The sequence below is a fragment of the Panthera uncia genome (assembly GCF_023721935.1).
Source record: "Panthera uncia isolate 11264 chromosome C1 unlocalized genomic scaffold, Puncia_PCG_1.0 HiC_scaffold_4, whole genome shotgun sequence".
In the NCBI taxonomy this organism is placed as follows: domain Eukaryota; kingdom Metazoa; phylum Chordata; class Mammalia; order Carnivora; family Felidae; genus Panthera; species Panthera uncia.
Window position 1 is genome coordinate 47,130,603 of NW_026057585.1, and position 14,442 is coordinate 47,145,044.

At 38.1% G+C, this 14,442-nt stretch overlaps 1 protein-coding gene across 2 annotated transcripts in view; it reads left to right on the forward strand.

The window, feature by feature from the left end:
* The window catches only part of PTGER3 (prostaglandin E receptor 3), a 184,164-nt gene that overhangs the window by 155,427 nt on the left and 14,295 nt on the right, over positions 1-14,442 (forward strand). The gene's annotated exons all lie outside the window — the stretch shown is intronic.

Consider the following 14,442-nt stretch of genomic DNA (forward strand, 5'->3'; position numbering starts at 1 on the left):
CACATTGTCCCAACAGATAAGGGTCCAGTCATGTCCTGTTGATAATTCTGGTATTTAAGAAACCCCAGAAAATTGAGAAGGCATCTCCTAAAATTACTTTAGGAAAGGAACATCAAAATTAATAGGGAGATAGCATTGTGTCCTTATCTTTTAATGATAGCAAAATTTTGTTTTATGAATAAGAAAAACAAAATATAAAAGCATTAAAATATTTGTCTTTAGGAATCTGTGCTTATTTCTAAGTTTAATTATTTGTACTGTTCAAGAAAATTAGACCTATTAGAATAAGAGGTCAATCTTATAATTCCAAGTTAAAATGAGTAATTGATTCATTGGTTTAGACTTAACATTTCAGATTGAGATTTCATTTGAAACATCTAAGAGAAACTGAAGTTCACCATATCTAAAAACTTAATTTATTAGATTTATAAGAATTAATTAAGTTATTGGAAAGATTGTTAAGTCACACAATGTACTTAAAAGGAAATAAAAATATATCACATTAATAAATGTGGCTGGATATTCAAAGAATTTAATTAAGTTGTAAAGTATTCCTTCAAAGTAATTATTAAACTTGCTAGATTGATAAGTTTCTTAATTCAATTTATAAACTAGCATACAAACTTAAGAAAAACAAGGGTTTCAAATTAATTGAATACTAATTTTGCACCAAAATAATCTTGAATAGCTCTTTTCTAGGCACAAAAATTGATTTCAATAACGTGAAAATACACACAACAAGTTTCAGTTCTGCTATGATTTTTGTCAAGTCACTTAACTTCTCTTAGCCTCAGTTCCTCATCTGCAAAACGAGGACGTGGGTCATCTTGTTAACTTGCAGAGTTGCTGTAAAGAGTAAATGAGATATTTTGCATAAAGTGGTTGGCACATGTTAAGCTCTCAATATTGAGAGCTTAAGGGGAAAAACATATGATTTTTCTCCTAAATATAAGGGCAAAGGTTTTGTTTAGTCTATCCGTACCAGGGACCTTTAAAGTTTAATCCTCCATATACCTTCTTAGATAACAATTAGTTTGTTATTTTACCAATAACGTTTGGAGGATTAATTTTAATGCCCAAGGCAATACAGTTACTTGTGTGAAACCCCAGAGGCGGTTGACCACACCCTTCAAATCTTCACCAGAAAGTCAATGTAGGAAAGTAATAGCAAACCAGTGTCCCATTTCAGTTTTTAAAATTGGAGTCACAGAGGACAAAAAGTAAGTATCAGGCTCCAGGGACTTTATGCAACCAGTGTTTCTGTGCCAGTATCTGGGGCCAAATTACTGGAACGGGATATAAACTCTAGGGGAAGGGGGAAGTTAGTATTCCCTCTAGGCTAATAGTCGCCTGGTGAAATGCCGTATTTGTGTCAGAAGGAACAGAGGAATGCAGTGCTGTCTGGGCAGAGTGCAAACAGAAAATCCAGAGGAGAGTTGACACAATCACTCTACATGACTTAGAATGTATTGTAGTTGAATACAGACCAATCCACTGTTACTGCGTTCCCATATTTAGGGGCTAAACATGCTATTTCAAGGGGGGAAAAGCATAAAATTAATTATTCTGAGCACTTATAAAAATCTTCAAATATGTCTAATCTCTTGGGAAAAAAAGGCAACTATTTTTGATGTGTAGGGGAGGAAAATTTTTTTCTTTTACCCTTCTAGGTTCCTTTGGCTGGTCTATTAATTAAATTGACATAGGAAAACTTAGCAGGAGAAAGACAAATTTAATTGCATATGGGAGTGCCATAACAATATGAGACCCCCAGACAGTCAGACAACTAAGGCTTATTGACATCTTGAGCTAAGAAGGGGGTAGGTGTCTGAGACTTCAAAGGGGAGAAAGACAATTCACAGGAAAATGGGAAGAGCAAATGTGTGGTAAACAGATGTTTGCCATGCAAAGTAAAGATAATAGGACACAGAAAGTTTACCATACCTGTCCCATATTCCTTGTAGTTTCATCTGGTGATTGTTCTCTTCTGGGACAAGGTCCTCTATCTAAATTCTTTTAGGCAGCTAAGGGGATGGTAAAAACTCTTCCTTGAGTCTTTTGGGACATCATTGACTACAGCTCAAAGAATCTACCTGACTATGTAGCACATTTTGGGGAGGCTTGTTGTGAACCCCTTCAGATGATAACTCCAGGGGGAGAACAAACACAAATACAGAAAGGTACATCTGTGAGAGAGAGACAGGCAGAGAGACAGAGAGATGGGAGGAGTAGAGGAACAGAGAGAGACAGTCTCAGAAAAAGAAAGCAGAGAGAGAACAGATTCCAAGAGAAACTGAGAGAAGACACACAGAGAAAACAAACACAAAGAGGTGATATTAAAATAGAGAGGCCTCACACTGAGAGCTGATGAGACAAAAAGAATCTGGAAAATACATATATATATAATTTTCAAGGCCCCAAGAAAGCAGTCAGAGGACCAGGGAAGGAAAAAGAAAGAAAGGAAGATAACACAGGGCAACATTCAATTTAGTCAATATTTATTGAGTGCCCATGGGGAACATGGCAACCTCCTGGAACTTAAGTGGAAATAAATTCAATTTTCTCCTGTTCTGAAGGGTGGGGAGGTTCAAGTCTGTGGAATTGCCTTGGGGCGGAGGAGGTATAAATACGGACAGGTCCATATTGTGCTTTGCTTCTAGATGGCTGGCCCAGCAATTCTGTGCCTTCTGGGGTGACCTGAAACTTTCTCTTCTCCCAGTTCCACGAAGGAAAAACAAATATTTAAGGAGAAACAAAGATGAAAGCATTATATTGTTGGTTTTCTTTTATACTTGTGATATCAGGTCTAAACAAGTGTTACTTAGTAGTAACACCATATTTGCTAGTTAAACATAAAAATCTAGAATCTATATATTTAAAAAGAGAAATGTTAAAAATTATTTTAAAAGACTGAATCAGAGGCCACTTTCATTAGTCTCCCTCCTTACCATGTCCTGACATATATGATAATGTGAAGTATTTCTTTTTATAAAATTTTTTTCAATGTTTTCATTTATTTTTGAGACAGAGTGAGACAGAGCATGAGCAGGGGAGGGGCAGAGAGAGAGAGAGAGAGAGAGACAGAATCTGAAGCAGGCTCCAGATTCTGAGCTGTCAGCACAGAGCCTGACGCGAGCTCAAACTCATGGACTATGAGATAATGACCTGAGCCGAAGTCAGATGCTTAACTGACTGAGCCACCCAGGTGCCCCTGTGAAGTATTTTTAAAACAAATTTTTCTTTATTTCAAACATCTCAGCCTAGAAAATATTTCTTAGGAATATCAGAATACACAGACACATATCTGATCAAAATGTCTCCAAAAGACCTGCGGAGAGGGAAATGTCTGTCACATGACTCATGGTATCCATCACACAAAAATAAACCAGAGGTTTAAGAGAAATACTACTATTCCTGGCAGTGGGTTCTATAAAATAGACTTTCAAGGAAAAGACACAGTCATCAAAACTCATTATACCTTATCAGCAAACCCACACCCATTCAGACTAACCCATCTGAAAAACCTAAAAAAAAAAAACAAAACAAAACACATGTGGCAGAACAATTTATGGGAATATTAGCTTACCTTTATTCTTCCTATATTTTCCTACCTCACAGCTAAACATTTGTTATTTCTTAGCCTCTGGTATTTTTTCACAGTGGAAAACAGAAGATGCTTAAAGTAAAGGGCTCTTTGTGATGTGAAGTGAGAGCTTGTTCAAGAAATTATGCTACTATTACCCTGAAGATGACAGTAGACAGGATTTTGAGAAACTCAGGAAGAGGTCAAAGTCAAGACCCACACATTGTTCAGTAGCAAAAATAGCATTCCAGGGAGGTGGCCCATGGCAGTAGGAATGTCTCTTCGATGTACCACGAGCATGGCACCCTGGGCACCAGATTCCAAACTTCCAAACTCCAAAGATGCCCTTTGATGCCTCAAATGTGAGATGGAGCAAGAGAATGGCCAGATCAGAAGGATTGGATTCTAGTCTGGAACAGTGAAGATCACACTGGGACTCAGTAAGTAGACAAATGACTGTATCTCAGATGATGTAGTACTAACTACAACTAACTCTAGGACCACGCAGCACAGCTTCATGGTATGGTGTGTTCCAGTAGTGACTCGAATTGAATTTTCTACCACCCTGGCAAAACAAGCTTAGAGAACAATTTGGGTTAATTTTATAAAAATAAACAAATGAGGTATTTTATATGTATCTGTATTTGTGATCTGGGTGTCATACCTGCCATGCAAACTTTGGCATCACATAGAACTAGGGCTGGGTAACCCTTGGGCACTTTACTCAATTTCTCCAAGTCTCAGTTTTCTCCATCTGTAAAATGGAGATAACAGTAGAACTTAATTTATAAATTACTATAAGCAGTGAGGATTAAGTGCACATAAGGTTCGGTGCCTGGAACATAATAAGTATTCAATAATGGTTGTTATTTTTATTCAGTTTGAAAAATGAGTCCATCAGAAGTGAGACACAAAGCTTTCAGCCATTGTACAAACACAACTATTGCAAAGAGGGAAGCACCATCGGTTAGGCACACTGTTCACAAGATGAAAACAAGTTATTAATAGTTCTTCAAGAGAAATACACTATCCCTTGCTGGAAAAACAATATGAACACATGGCCAAGAAAAACAACCATTCCTCACAACTTTACCAACATGAGGCCATACCCACTCATAGCAGCATGTCCAATAAACTTCAAACCCATGGAAAAGAACAATCGAAGCAATTCAAAATACTTAATATGGCAATGGCTTTTCAAAAGTCAACTGCTACCCTTCTCCTCTTCATTTTTTCCCCTCCCTTCCTCCAACACAACCACATCAGAGGCTACAGATATTTATAATTCTCTGAGTAACTAACTGTGACAAACTTTTAGCAAGAAGGCTGTGGAACTTGATAGAAGTATCTTAATATGACAGGTATACTTCTCCAATGGAACATGGGAGTAGAGAGCATATTTAATTTTTGATAAACTAAAATAGCACCTTAAAAATTGAATGACTCCACACAGGGACTTAAGAGTAGAGCCAGTTTCAGGTCAGATAAGGCTCCAGCTACTAGGTAATCAGGTGTGCATTTATGTTAGAAATCTTAGCTTGACCTCACTGTCTATTCATTTTTGCGTGCCTCTATCCTCCCCAGATCATTTGGAACTAATCACTTGTCTCCGGTCTGTGACTTAATGGGCCCTGGTGGAAAAACCATTACTTTACAGTTCAAAAAACATTTCTTGAGCTTTTGTAGGATGAGGGAGGATCAGGACCAGTGGCAGACATACAATTGCAAAGGCAGGTTGGGCAACTGCACAGGGCTTTGAATAATATGCTAAAAAGAGGTGATGTGAATAGAGTTGTTCCTTAGACATACCTGATGAGGTAAGGAGAACGCATGTATGTGAGAGAGCATTGAGGATGAAAAGGTAACTAGAAATCCAATAAGCTATTCAGAACAGAGACACTGAGGCAGAAATAAGCGCAACCACCTTCGTCCTGTTGCCAGGGTGAAATAAAAAAGTCCAAGTTTGAGTTCTGGTGCCTTCACAAAGGGCCCTGTCCTGGAGTCTCAGCCTATGGGAACACCTTAAGTACTGCCAGCTTGATTGAGCTGCTAGTGCCCTCTAGTGGTGGCCCACATGATGGCCATAAGCTTGTGAACCATCCAATTCCTGACCCATTTCCCAAGTACCCACCACCATGTGCTGGCTTCTGTGATAGCTGCTGGAGCCCCAGATCTTCAAGACATTGGTTTTCCACTGAAGAAGCTCAAAGTTTACGATGTGGGACACAGAGATGAACACATCAGAATCATAGTGCATAGTCAGGGCAAAAAAAAAAAAATGTGGAATCACAAACTACATAAAACAGAGTTCCTACAGAAGAGAGATGATTAACTTTTGGGTCTGGGGGCTTTGATGGTGGTTTGATGTCTGGGTTGGCAGTGACAAAGGCCTCCTGGAAGATGTGATTGGGCTCTGAAAGATTAGTAGGACTTCATTAGGCAATTAATATGAGATGAGTTTTCTAGGAACAGAGATCAACAGGGGTTACTTGGAGAACTGCGAGTAATTGTAATTAGGAATATCGAATGGGAATACAGTTAGATAGATTTTCTACTGGCCCATTCTGAGGGAATCTAAATGGTACTCAGTGTTTCCCAAACTGTTCCATTCAACAAACATTTATTAAGCATCTTCTGTAGGCAATGGATTCAATATTATTCTAGTCCTCAGGATGCTTACAGTCAAGCATTAAGACAAATTCAGACAGAAATATGAAGGGATAGTTTTTATAAAGAGCAAATTATACACAAGTAGCAGTTGGTAGCAAAGAACAGAAGGATTTATATTGAAAGAGGCAATCAAGGAAGCCTTTCCAAGTAGGAAACACGACGTGAGCATGAAATGAAAGAACACACAAGCAGGAATTTGCCAGATGGTAGTCCATGGGGAGGTTGTTTCTGGAATGTGTGATGCACTGGCTGAATGTCTTCCTGCCTCTCTGGTCATGTTTACTTTACTTCCCTGGCTCCCCTTCTTCTCACCCTGCTGTGACCAATCCCTCAAGGTTCTGTGCTCAGCACTCAGCTCTTTGCTTTGTTCTTTCTCAATGACTTTATTCGCACCCATGGTGTCCACTGTGAACTTCAAACATTTTATTTAATGGAGACCCCACATTACTGAGTGCATTCCTTTTTACCTAGAAAGTCAGACTATCCCTAATGACATGAGTTGCAAATGGAATCCACCATCTTGAATGTCTGAGATCCTCTCCCTTGGTTGGTTGTCCCATCCACTCTTTAGTTGTCTGGTGTAAGTCAAGAACCTTGAAAAGACCTTACTTTCTTCTTTTCTTTCCCCAACATCCAGTGCCTTTCCAAGCTCTGCAGAATTCATACATCCTTTTCTTTTTGTGTCCACTATTACTGCCTTATATTAGTCCCATAATCTCTTACCTGGCTGATTGCAGTGGTCTCCTAATCGGTCTTTCTGCTTCTAGCTTACCCCTCAGTTTATCTGCTTCACGATATTTCTAATAAGCAAGTCTGATCTTGTATTATATACCATCCACTCCTCCTGCTTACAATGCTTCTGTGTTTCCTACAGCCTTCAGAATTAGGTCTCAGCTCCTTAGGGTGGTAGACAAATCTCTCCTTCTAACCTCTTTAGCACCATTTGCTGTCCTCTGCTTCAAGGAATTTTCCAGGAATTCCAAACTTATTGTAGGCCCTCCTAAACATCATGTTATTTCATACTTTCCTGCCTTGAAAAGCTGTCATCTAGAGTGGTCTCCCCATCATGTTTCCCACATGGAAAACTCCAATTTAATCCCCCCAAACTCAGTTTCATGTCACTTCCCCTCATTGAGCCTTTCCTGGACCCTCCCTTTTAGATAGATAACCACTTTCTTCTTTGGGCTACTTCCTGGACCATGTGTGTGTGTATATTATGATGTCGTTTTGTGACCATCTGTTTACCTGTCTGTGTTCCTTGCTTCAGGCTGAAGCAGCAGTACAGCAGGGTAATTAAGAAACTGGAACTGAATCCTAGCTCTGCCACTTATCAGAGTGAATTTAGTCTTGTGAAGTTGTTTTCAGGTTAATGTGCCTCAAGTGCTTTGAACAGTGTCTGCCATAGAGTAAGTGTTATGCAAAAGTTTGCTTTAATTTTTTTTTTTAATTTTTAATTTTTATTTTTTTCAAGTGGCTGTCTGCCCAGTGTGGAGCCCAACATGGGGCTTGAACTCACAACCCTGAGGTCAAGACTTGAGTTGAGATAAAGATTGGACACTTAAGCCATTCAGACATCTGAGCCATCCAGACACCCCTGCTCTGATTTTTGCCCATGAAACTATGTCTTATTCATCTCCATTTTCCTAAAGTCTAACACATTATATGGGACAAATGTTTGTTGAGAGAAAGAATGACAATCTTTGGTTCTTTCCTTTTCCTTGCTCAATTATCTAATGAATCCTTAAGTCCTGCTGGGTTTTCCTTTACAATGTCTTCTGCATTTAATTTTCTTTCTGTAGTTACTATCAACATTCTTTCATTTATTCAACAGAAAGTTATCAGTAATCAACAGTTTAAAAGGCACCACTCTGCTGAGAATACTGCTTTGAACAAGACAAAGTCCCTCTGCTAAGGAGTCCCTCTGCTTACATTCTAGCAGATGGTACAGACACTAAATAATAGCACGTTAATTATTTGATTGTAAGTGTGATATGTATCTTAACCTAGTGTTGAAGGTCAGAAAGTTTCCCTCAGAGAGGAAATTTCACTGATATATGAACACCTAGAAGTAAATAGCTTAAGCATAAGGTGGTAGCAGCTGTGGTAGAGAGCATCCAGGCAAAAGAAACATCCTGTGGAAATCCCTGAGTCAGGAAGAAATTTGACACACATAGATTTTGAGTTCCTTATGTCTGGATTATTACTACAAATGCTACCTGATCTCTGTACAAGATGACCTTCCATACAGTTCTAGAATTACATTTTCTATCATGTTGATTCACTGCTCAGAAAACTTCCATGATTCTCTGTTGCCTCCTGAATAACATATTAATTCCCCAGTTGTTTCTCATGACCCAGTGCAATATGGGCTCTAGTAATGGTCCAGTTTTTTCTCTCATAAGTCATCTACGTTTATATTCAGCAATAACCATTATGAACTATTTGATAATCCTGCACATTCCTTATTTTTTGTTACTTTCCCACATTTATCCATGTTGTTATAGTCACTAAAATGCCTTTCTTTTCTATTCCTATCCATGCTTTTATTTCTACAAAACAATATTTACTTGTTCTTTGTGTGATATGCTTTGGTATTTTCTATTCTAGTCTATTTTATTCTATTTCAGTTTTTAAAACAATCAAGTAGTAACCTACCAAAGTGATTTCATAACCCACTAATGGATCTTAACCCACAGTTGAAAACTGCCCTAAATAGACTTAAAGATTTTTCCATGATTCTTGAATGAGGTTGGCTTTAGTAGATTCTAAGTTTTCTTCCAGCAATAGAATCCTCTAATTCAGTTACATCTTGAATTTTGGGCACCTGTATTCTCTCAAGACGGCATGGTAAAATTCTGCATGAACACATGATGAATGGGGGAGCTAATCATACAGAGCCAAGGAACCCTGAAGATACTTGGCAGTGCATTTTAATTTGTAGGACATGTCACACTTTGCTTTTCCAATACTGGCAATGTTCTGAACTGAAATTGCTAATTGTATTGAGCTGTTCCAAATCATATACTGGGCAAAGATGAACATGGGGGAGAATTTCCAGTTGTAACTGAGAAAACAAACAAACAAAAGCCACCATTAGCAAGTAAATCCATGGCAATTAGATGCAACTGTAGTTCATATTATGTACTAAATATACTTTTGTGGATAGATTGCTCTATAACAGCCCAAGGGGAATACTTGAAGCTTTTGTAATAACCACTCCTCAAATAATCTGTTTTTCTTTTTTTTTTTAATTTTTTTTAACGTTTATTTATTTTTGAGACAGAGCATGAACAGGGGAGGGGCAGAGAGAGAGGGAGACACAGAATCCAAAACAGGCTCCAGACTCTGAGCTGTCAGCACAATGCCTGACGCGGGGCTCGAACTCACGGACCGTGAGATCATGACCTGAGCCAAAGTCGGACGCCCAACTGACCGAGCCACCCAAGCGCCCCAAGAATCTGTTTTTCAAAATCATTTTTATATCGTGTTAACTTTCAGTAGACAATTTCAGTTTTTCAGTATCTCTATTTTAGATTTTGCAATGTCAACACCTGGATCAACCTGTCATCTTGTTAATGTTCTTCAAATCTTTGTCTCCAGCCCAGAGTATATTTGTGTTTCATTTTTTCTATATAGCCTACTGCCAACTGGATGTGGCTATAATAATGACCCCCAAACACCCCAAACTCATCAATCTAAATTTGAATTCATTATCATCACCCTAAATCACACCCCTCCATCCCCCCCATCTTACTTTGATTAGAGAATGACAAACCATCTTTCCACTTAAGCGAGAGATCAGTGGCATCAGGCTTGACTTCTTCTTCAACTAACTTGCCATAATTCTTCCTGATGTTGCATCCTATACGCTCCTTAAATCTGTCTACTTCTCTCCAACCTTCCTGCCTCTACTGATGTTCAAGTTTCCCAAATGGTCCTCCTGCCATCTTTCTTAACATATTTCACAAAGTGGTGATTGTCACATGTCATTCTCTAGCTGGAAACCATTCAGTTAACTATTATTCCATTTAGGAAAGATTCTAATGGAAAGTACCTAAAATTGCTTGCAAAGCCCCCCTGAACTGTCCTCTACCAACTGTTCTTGTCTTGTTTTCATTCTCCTTTTCTCTTCTTTCTTCCTTCTCTATATCTCTCTGTCCATTCTTATTCTACCCACCAATTACTTTTAAAATGTTATTTATGTTTCAGATACTTTTTTTTGGGGGGGGGGGGTCTGCAACACTCCTTTTTTACTAGAGAGCTATTATTACTCTTCCCTCAAGCCACATCTTAGATATCCCATAGAAAACATTCCTGGAGTTTTCTAAGTCCAGGCTTTGGGGTCCTCCTGTCCTCCCTTAGTTCCCTATTGCTCACCATTATGCTATATTGAAATAACCTGTTCACTTCAGTCCAACATTGTGATCACAGAAATTATTCAACATCATATCTCTGTTGCCTAGTGCATAACAGGTGTATGATTAATATTTCTAGCATGAACAAATATCTTCTGATTTCCTCTCTGTCAAGTGGTAAAGAGACTCTCCTTTGGGAGGGCCCTGTGGTGTCAGCCATGCAGGTAACTTGGGAGATAAGTTTATGCAACCCTGGGATAAAGTATTGGAAAACTATTTTGATTGTAAATGATGACTTAAGTCATGACTTAGGTCATGATCTTTAAACAGTATCAGTAGCATAACTTACTTAAAGAAATGTCCATATATTTTATGTGTCTAACTTTACAAACTCAGGAATTGGTAAAAAGGGGAGGGTTATTTTTGGCTCCATAAAATCCCAGTATTTCAGGTAATCTCTTTTCTCTTTAAAAAAATTTTTTTTAATTATTTGTTTTTTTTAAGAAAGAAAGAGAGAGCAGGGGAGGGACAGAGAGAGGAGGAGACACAGAATCTGAAGCAGGTTTCAGGCTCTGAGCTGTCAGCACAGAGCCTGACATGGGGCTCAAACACACAAGTGGTGAGATTATGACCTGAGCTGAAGTCAGATGCTCAAACGACTGAGCCACCCAGGTTCCCTCAGGTAATCTCTTTTCTTAGACAACTAAATTTTACTCCTTACCAGATTCATAATTCTCAGATCAATGGGGCTTTCACCAGCTTCATTCACTTATTCTCATTCATCTATTTCTCACTGATAGAATATCTACCAAGTGCCAGATACTGAAAATTCTAAATGAGTGAGATTTCATCCCTTCCCTCAAGATTCCATCTATTCAGAGCTGGGAGGAAGGAGGAAGGAAACAGACATGGAAGCTGTTATAATATAGATGCCCTCCAACCTCATGCAAACTTGAACTTAGCCAAAGAATTCCACTGAGGCATTAAAAAAAATGTTAAGGATGAGAAAGTTTTGCTTTATGTAGGAAAAAAAAAAAACAAAATAAGTTTTATGAGTGGTAACTCTTCTGAGAGGAGAACATACTGCAAAGAGCAAATACCATAAGGGGAAGATATTTTTGCTTATGGAACTGGAAAGATTCTCATTGCATTAGTTCACATTTAGTCAATGCCATTTGAGTTTGTTACCCTTTTATTGAATTCCATTCATAACTGAAACACAAATAGTCTGACAAAGTCTAGACGTTTTTTCAAAGACATATAGGCAAAATATAGCCAATGTGATGAGAGTTCGTGCTTAGTTACAGGTGGTCAACACTTACATCTTTTGACAATTATTAAAATGTAAATGTCAATGGTGAGGCTGCTAATGCTGGTACCAGAAGAGTGGGAAAGTATGCTAAAGGATTTTTGCAAAATTAAGAAAAATTTGAAATTAGCAAAACATTTCTGAACAGAATGGTTCGGCAATTTTCACAAGCTAAGCATTCTTCAAAATACATTTCTGGGGCTCTTAGATAAATATTTAGAGCCTCGCTGAATCTCTTGCTATTTTTTTTAACACACTTTGCTGTATGACATCTTATACCTTTGCTGTTCTTTCTGATTGGCACAGCCTTCAGCCCCTTAGATGACTCAAATCTCATCTCTTCTGTGGGGCACCACAGCAGAATCGATAGAAATCTTTCAGGCTGAATTAATTCCTCCCCACTCATTTTGTGCCCACAGCATTTTGTGATTTGCCTTTCAAATTGCCCTTATTACATTATATTATCCTTGTTGGTAGATGTTTCTTGGTTTCCTAACAGACTGGGAGCTACTCATTAATTCCGCAACCACAGGACCCAACAGTGTCTGATATACATTAAAGCTTCCATCTAGACAGGTTGAATGGCTGGATCATTCTAATATTTTTCTCCATCTCTTCTGTGTCACTGTAATATCAAGTTTCTCCAGTTTTGGCTAACTTCATGATGGATGTTATTAAAAATTTTGAATCTGGGGTGCTTGGGTGGCTCAGTCAGTTAAGCATCTGCCTTTGGCTCAAGTCATGATCTGATGGTTTGCGGGTTCTCTGTGGGCTCTCTGCTGTCAGTGCAGAGCCCGCTTCAGATCTTCTGTCTCCCTCTCTCTCTGCTCCTCCCCTGCTCACATGTGCTCTCACTCTCTCTCTCTCTCTCTCAATAAATAAATAAATATTTTAAAAAATTTTAAGTTCAGATCTCACAATTAAGATATAATGTTTTTTGTTTTGTTTTGTTTGTTTTTTTACTTTGACACAAATTTATCTTGGAAAAAGCAAGGGATTGTAGTTTTAAAACCCATCCCTGTCATTGACAGATTATGTGGTTTGGGACAATCAATTTTCTTGCCTTGGACATTACTAAATTATCTCTATATTCCCCATCTTCTCTAATTCTATGAACCTATATCCTTTTCTGAATTCACACAAAATTAATCATCTAGATCACACAATTGTGTATTTAATTAACAGTTTTTAACAGTTTTTATTGACCTTCACCTTGTTTCTTTGCTTTGCTTTTCCTTAAAAACACATAACCAAATTGAAGTTCTTTATCGTTTACTATAATGTTATTAGGGCCCTGAAAGTCAGATGTACGTTCAATTCTTGACTATGTCACTTACAAAACTAACTTTATATTATAGGTGAGTTTAACAAGGCCAAGCCTCAGTTTCTTCCTGTGTGAAATGAGAATAATAATACTAGTGCAGATTGTATAGTGATGCAAAAGTCTTAATAACACATACATGTTCACTGATGAGTTAATCACTAGCTTCTATTTTCTCCCATTACGTATAATGTTTTATCTGTTTCTTGCTGATTGCCAGATATTGTAAAGTCTAATGCCAATATAATGCCAAGTAAATACAGTGCCAAGTGCAATTGCAAATCTTGTCACAGACGCAAAGCTTCACGAAATCGATTAAAATAAAGTCACATAATTTCTAAACACACATGTAAAGCCATTGACAAATAAATTGAAGAAAAGAAACTAATAAAAATATAACAGACTAGGCTTCTTAAAGATACTGAATGGAATATGGGAATAAATAGGTAAATCTCTCTAGTATTTATCACAAAAAGTGACCATATTCATGATCATGCTCTAAAAAGTTTTAAAAGGACATTTTTATTGCGATTCATTTTTTTTTTAATGCTCAAACTTAATTATTTAGTTTCTTTGCTTTTCTAAGAAGTAACTTACGGAGACAATGAGCAAGAGGATGAAATTCAGCATGAGAATAGGGAATCTCACCCCGCAGGTGTCTTGAGGCAGACCAGGGACAGCAGCCAAGACCACATGGTCTCATTTCTGCCTCAGGTCAGCCCTGGTGGTGCTGCTTATCAGCGACATGAGAAGCAAAGGAGAATAACATAAAGACTGCTCATCCGACTGTATGTTTGACATCTAGTAATTTCTTTAAAATTTCAACCTGGGGCGCCTGGGTGGCTCAGTCGGTTAAGCATCCGACTTCAGCTCAGGTCACGATCTCGCAGTCCGTGAGTTCGAGCCCCGCATCGGGCTCTGGGCTGATGGCTCAGAGCCTGGAGCCTGCTTCCGACTCTGTGTCTCCCTCTCTCTCTGCCCCTCCCCCATTCATACTCTGTCTCTCTCTGTCTCAAAAATAAATAAACCTTAAAAAAAAAATTTAAAATTTCAACCTAAGCAACTCTATTCAAATATGAAAAATAAACTAATAATTTCAAAACTCCAGTAGCAGTTTAGTAAACATTAATTTCAGTTGTTTCTATAACATTTTACAATAAAAAAGGTAATTTCATTACTTTTTTTGTTCTATTAGTAACTGTGA